We start from the raw sequence: 6,784 nt of genomic DNA, 5'->3' as shown, positions 1-6,784 counted from the left end.
CGGCGATGCAAAAAGGGCAAAAAATGGCCCAGCCGTGCCCCCCAAGCCCCCCCAAACAATTTCAAAAAGGCTCACCCTGTATCCACTGCTAGTAGTGTCTATAAAAGAGCTCTTTTTCCCTACATCGGCGAGTTAATACTTTGATCTCTACCAACTGGAAGCACAGATAACTATATTTAAAAACAGGAACATCTGCTATCTTCATGAGTAAATAAACAGTAAAAAAGTAGATGACTAAACCCAAATATTTTCATGAATGTTACAGGTCATTTTTGTTAATGTGTAAGTACATCAAACATGTTCTAACAAGCAGAAAAATTGTAGAAACATTCAAATGATGAGCAGTTCCTAATTCCTATCATGGAATCACTACATGATGCATTGCACTGAGCACCTTCTGTGTGATATGGAGATGGGCAGAGGCAAAGATCAAGGAATTAAAATTCGAAAAGAATAAATAAGCTATCAGTAAGCCAATAGAAATCGACACAGAAAAAATAAATAAGTTTACTTCAGTAGCCGATAGGGATCGACGCATTTGGAGACATAACTACCACAACAAAGATTCCAGCGTTGTAATAATAGCCTTAGTGCTGAATTATACTCCTTAAAATATGTCTCGGGCATTTTCTTCAAGTACCTTGTAGGTAACAAGAATGACAATGATTCTAGGGAATGAAATTCTCTCGCAAATAATCTGACTTGTATTGTAAATTCACCTAGCTGTATGAAAATCAAAACCAATCATTAAATAGGTTATCCAAAGAATTGATAAACAGACTTTAAGAGCGAAAGTGTTTTAACCTGAACTTCCAAGAAATCATCAGAGCAGAAGTGGCTTCCCTCCCATCAATAAACTTCCAGGTGAATAGGAGAAGCATGACCATAGAGAATCATATCTGAATACCTTAATAGAGAGTCATAACTGTCCTGGCAATAGCACATCTCTTTGTCCCTCCTATATTCTTCAATCACATCAGAATACTAAAATTGACCATATATCGTTTTCAAGAGAACAAAAATGATCGATCAAACAATTGGTCTAATTCAAAAGTTTGTGTCCTTCATTCTCATAATCGTCAGTCTTCTTAACCAACTTCTTCTTGCAATGCAACATCTTTCTCCCAGCCCTCAACCCCATCCATCTTCATTCATAACACCATTTTTTAACCCTCTTTTCAAAATCAATCAGGTGAATATTTGAGAGCAGTAATTTGATCTCCCTCCTTATTGATTAGTAGACATAATATAACATTAAATCTTTCCATGTGCAGTTGCTGGCAACCTCTGTCATTTAGTGAAGAGGTGGTAGCTGTGGTGTCAGCAAAAAAATTAAAAATAATAACGCATTGATGTATTGCAAGTTTCTTGAGACCAATATAATAGCTTTGAAGATTTCCTACACCAATCCCGGCCTCATGGCATTCCAGACAGCCTATGTAGATGAAGCAAGTGCAACATATCTTGTAAAAGAAAGATATATCAGCTTCACAAAGGTACTCCTGAAAACATCTCAATTAAAAATACACATCTCTCTATGGTTCCACCTTCATCATAATGTTACCGTCATATGGAAGAAAGATATATATTACAAATATCATCCATATGTCAGTCAAAGGCTGAACAATTACTATTATGAAATACAAAAATATTAGACGTGATGGAAGATGGTTTCAAAAACACCAACGACACGCACTCGTATTTTAAAGTCTTCATACTATAGAGTTATCTCCCTGCAAGTTATGTGTGCTAAATAATCACAACACTTGGATAGCACCTACACATGGGATTATATATTCAATTCACATAATCAGTTCTTCTGCTTCTATAAATTAAGAATTGCATAAAAATAGTACGTGTCTATCTAGTAGTACTCCCTCCGTCCGAAAAAGCTTGTCCCTCAAATGAATGTATCTAGCACCAAGTTAGTGCTAGATACATTCATTTAAGGGACAAGCTTGGGACAAGCTTTTTCAGACAAAGAAAGTATAAGATAAGGATTTGAATTGTTGACGCAAGGCCGGTGGAGCCGTGCATGGTCCACTTGCAAAGTGCTTTCGAGCATGGACGTCGTGCACATAGTGCAAAGCTGGCTGAAGGAGTCAATAGATTGGATCCCGGCAAAACTGCACATACTTGACGTTGGCTGCCCCTACCTTGATTGATTCCCATGCTGGCAAGGTTGCACACATAGAGGAAGACTCAATGGATTCTTGCCGGCTAGAAACGAACAAAAGCAAGCACGTAGGTGATGCCTATTTCTTTGCAACAGATGTGTGTCGCCTGACGCAATGGGGGAATACAATATGTATATAGTGATTTTACCTCAATAGATATTTTGGTAGCTCCAATCCATTAGTATGAAATTTGTGATGTTGAAAACCTGAAAAAAAGGAAAATAATGATCTCACTGGCAATTGTGTCAGCTGTTGAATAGGTACGACATTTATTTCAGGATTACAACTGTTCTCTCCCATTGAACAATGGCTTGAATTCTTTCAAGAGAGAACCATACAGTAAAAAGCTTCAGAACACAATGTACTCTGAATCAGGTCATATTCAGGCCATATACATCGAGCTTATACTACCAAAAAAATATCAGCTAGAAATCTAGCAAGTATCTTCAAGGATCAAGAACATGAAAGAGGAATAATGACGAAAGAATATTGAATCAAGATTTTTTTTTTACAATGTCATGAACCTGGTGCCAACGGCGTACTCGCAGCGGCCGATGAGCCTTTGGCCACTGCCTACACTGCGCTCACGCACGCTGCTTCGCTGCTGCCGCAAGCACCGGCCACACTCCCCGCCGCAAGCAGCCGAAATGATGGAACCCCATGCCATCATAAGCCATTCCAGATGTTGAATTAAGGTTAGTACGACATCCTATATTTGAGGATTGCACCCGGAAGATTGCACTTAACACGCCAGTTGAAACCAAGATTAATAATACAGATACAAAGAAAACAAAGATAAGCAGGAATAGGATGTTGATGGCCTGCTCATCTTGGTCCCTCTAGACCCAAAAAGTTCGTTACCTTTGTAGAAAAAAGATTTTTTTGGTTCCCCTGGTATCTAGCACCAGCGACAATTTCCTATTGTGGCGACACCCCGACATGGCCCTACTTAAGCTCCTTCTCGTTCTTGCTTTGGTTCCGGTCCGACAAACCATACCATATTCCAAATATTTTTACACTGTAGCATACTAAAAGTTCTCATGTCTTCCGGTACATTATCTTTTGTAGAATCATCATATATAGCTCTTAGTCTATGTCCTCCCAACCTAATGCAAAATGAACAAAATCAGATATCTATACATCAGTACACAACTTAGCATATACTCCCGCCGTCCCATAATATAAGAACATTTTTTAAGCTATATCATGGGAGGGAGTAGTAGACAGAGTATTGTTTCAAATAATGGTCCCTAAGAGTAAGGTTAACATTCCCAACCAGACTTGTGAGCATCTTCGAGCAACATACAAGCCATAATTGGATATCACAAGTGTCAAATCAATAGCTGAGCATAGCATCTCTACATGGACTAATAAAACCAAAATAAATTTTAACATGCCGCCGGTCCTACAACAGTGGTTGATAGTGAATTTGGTAGACACCCATAAATAACAGTTTAGCAGTGTCTCCGACTCTCTATACATTTTGAGTCCCATGTTTTCAGCATTTGATATCTCCTTGGATACAATGAAATTTATGCTTCACAGGAGGATCTGCACAAAATAAATGAAAAACACTTAAGTTTCTCATCCTTGTAAGAAGAGGTAATTCTATCGAGAACTTACTAAGGGCATTCAACCAATTCAATTCATGAAAAGTTGTGTCCGTTGGAGCTTGTTATGCCAACTGAACCATGTTGACCGACCCCAATAAGCATATGCACTCACGTTCTCTACTCACATAACAGAGTTATGTCTGATTCTCCCGTTTGTTGTACTCCCTCCGTTTCTAAATATAAGCTATTTTAGATAATTCAATAGGGACTATATATGGATGTATATAGACATTTTTATTGTGTAGATTCACTCATTTTGCTTCGTATGTGGTCCATATTAAAATATTTAAAAGGTCTTATATTTAGGAACGGAGGGAGTAATTCTTTATCCCCGTTAGAAATTGATGGCCAGGGATCAAATGAGAAATGAATAGAACCTTGAAGAACAACATCAAATAGACCTTACTCATTCTCAGGTAATTAAAACCAAGGGAGGGTTCCTGTAGGATAACTATATTCACCTTCCAGTCTTTGCATCCATCACAGCCCCAAAATTGATTGACATAACCAGCCAGAGAACGCACCTGCCCTGCTGCCCAAAAAGGAGGAATGCCAGACAGCAGAATGTAGAGTATAACTCCAGCACTCCATATGCAATTATCGGCTCCATATATCCGCTTCAGCACCTCCGGAGCCACATAATAGGCACTCCCAGGAATATCCCTGAACTTCTCATCTGCATTTCCATTATATCCCATTTAATCTTAAGCACTGCATGAGCTTAGTTGCCAGAATTTAATTCAGGTAGCACTACATATACAATTGTAAATTTTAGAGACAACATGAACTAAGGGGAATAGTTGAGGTTTCTTCCCTTGTCCCTTCTCAAATAGTATGTTCAGTTAACCAATTAATTACTCACCGGCTTGAAGGAGACGGAGAGGCTAAAATCAGTGGGCTTGAAAAAACACATACGTGTACAGTTGTCCAACAAGTTGACTGAAACATGCATCACAATACATCGTCAATGGTTTTCTCCTTGCTTCATCTTAACCAACAGGCAGCGCAATACATCATCAATGAAATGAGATTTCAACTCTCCAAGAACACTACTTAACGAGTTTAAGAGGTTTCGGCCCAGCATTGACTGAAACTGTTTCCGAGAAATTAGACCTACACCGAGATTGAACAATATAAAGAGTATTCCCTGGAGTAAATACTGGCTCTAAAAATTGTCTAAACGAAATCGGCGCGTCAGAGCCCTGAGATAAACAGACCCAATAAAAAACTCCATACATTAACAACTGTATGATCTAGCTAGGTGCACAAATAGGTTTTAAAGAAACTCACAGGAACAATCTTGGAGAGCGTAAGTAGATATTCAGTCAAATTAAAAGGCGAAGTCAGAGCAGGGAACAGTTGATCCGAAAGACATGTCGTTCCAATGCACAAACATCCATATGCGTGTTCAGGAAGAAGAAAAGCACAAAGATGTCATCTCCTATAGCTAGCTAATGTACTATGGTAAAGATCGTACATACTTTGGGCGAGCGAGCATTGCATAAAAGAACAAACACCTTAAACTATAGAGGGCATAGATAACAAAGAACACCTAGTCACAGAGGCGACACTCACCAGCAAGCAAGCAGCGCACGCACAACGCAACCGTCTTAACCCCTTTACTCACTTCATCGTGTAGTTGAACTGCTTACACCCCAGGTGCTCAACGGCCAGCTAGACGAAGGTATTCTTTGAGGTCGCACCGGATGCAGCAGAACACCGGTATACTAAGCATCGGCTAGCTCGGAGGTGTGCCCTGCATGCACCACCCAATCATGAGGTTACCAGGGTGTCAGATCATAAACTATTAGTTAGTTTTGCAATGCACTGGAAAAGACCATATATTACAAAATAAGCTCATCTCACTGCGGCAATATCGCTAACAGTTCAGAAATATTACAAAATAACACAGTAGCACATGCAGTAGCAGTAGCAAGCAACATTCGCTGCACTCTTCCATCTAGTGACCATCCTCTCCCTGCTACCTCAACCACCACCACCACCCCCACACCAAAAGCTCATTTGTACACTGGATCCATGTGATCTCTCAGTTCTCTCTGCTCTCTCACGCAGAAAACACAACAACAAGAAAGCCTCTCTAGCCTCCCCCAATCCAACTAAATCAGAGGGGAAATCTCTATTACCTGGTGGCTAGTGGCTTGTACCTGATGGATCCATAACTGAGTGGATGGATCTCGGGCTCGCGGTAGTATGTGTGTTTTCAAACTCGCGTGAAGAAGAAACGTGTACCTGTACGAGAGGTCGAGAGCTTTACAGCAGGAACACGCCATGGAGCCTGTCTCCTCTGCATCCTTCATTCATCTCGTTCTTTGAAGAAGACAGGCATCCCTCGCACATGTCGGCGGCGGCGGCAACGAAGAGGCGGTGATGGTGGAGGCAGTGGCCCATCCCGGCCGGAGATCTCGCCCGCCGCCTGATGGACGTCCTCCGCGCCGAAGAGCCGGTCGATGCAGGAGCATGAGGCCGAAGTAGGCCGTGAAGCGGGCGACGGCGTGGGAGAAGAGATTCTTGAGCGCGAGGGAGACGGCGAGCTCGCCCCCGCCCTCCTCCGCCAGAGAGAGCTCGCCGGCGGCGGGGCTCCGCCGCTGCTGCTATGCTCGAGAGCGGGAGCGGCGCCCTGGCGCGCACATCGTGGAGAGCCTGGCCAGCGGCGGCGGATCGACTCATATCTCGGCGGCAGATCGTATTGGGGGCTGGGGCGTCCTTGAGAGATGGTAGGATAGAATACATAGATCGAGGGGAGCCTCGCTGGCTGTTTTTTTGCTACATGCGGGGAAGGGACGAGAAAACCGTCGAAAAAAACCAGCGAAAAAAACCGGACGAAAATGGTGGGACAAAAATGGTGGGACGAAAAGAAAACCGTAGAGACTACCTAAAAGAAACGTAAGGTTCCGTTTCCCCTCTTACGTTCCCCCTCTTCGTCCAACCCCTTCGTACGATCCCCCCTCCCCTCCAGCGATTTTTTTTCTCCCG

The 6,784-nt window shown here is 42.1% G+C and overlaps 1 long non-coding RNA gene across 2 annotated transcripts; it reads right to left on the bottom strand.

Moving 5' to 3' along the window:
* Positions 1-245: 245 nt before the first annotated feature.
* LOC123087883 (uncharacterized) lies at positions 246-5,445 on the bottom strand. 2 transcript variants are annotated; one of them, XR_006441557.1, is made up of 4 exons: positions 5,366-5,445; positions 4,315-4,903; positions 805-3,728; positions 246-723 (listed from the first exon to the last, which is right to left on the bottom strand). It is a non-coding gene; the product is annotated as an uncharacterized lncRNA (long non-coding RNA). The 2 variants fall into 2 exon arrangements; XR_006441556.1 differs by having other exon boundaries at positions 4,315-5,444.
* Positions 5,446-6,784: the final 1,339 nt, after the last annotated feature.

This window comes from Triticum aestivum, chromosome 4A (genome assembly GCF_018294505.1).
Source record: "Triticum aestivum cultivar Chinese Spring chromosome 4A, IWGSC CS RefSeq v2.1, whole genome shotgun sequence".
Classification (NCBI taxonomy): domain Eukaryota; kingdom Viridiplantae; phylum Streptophyta; class Magnoliopsida; order Poales; family Poaceae; genus Triticum; species Triticum aestivum.
This window is presented reverse-complemented; position numbering and strand designations above follow the sequence as displayed.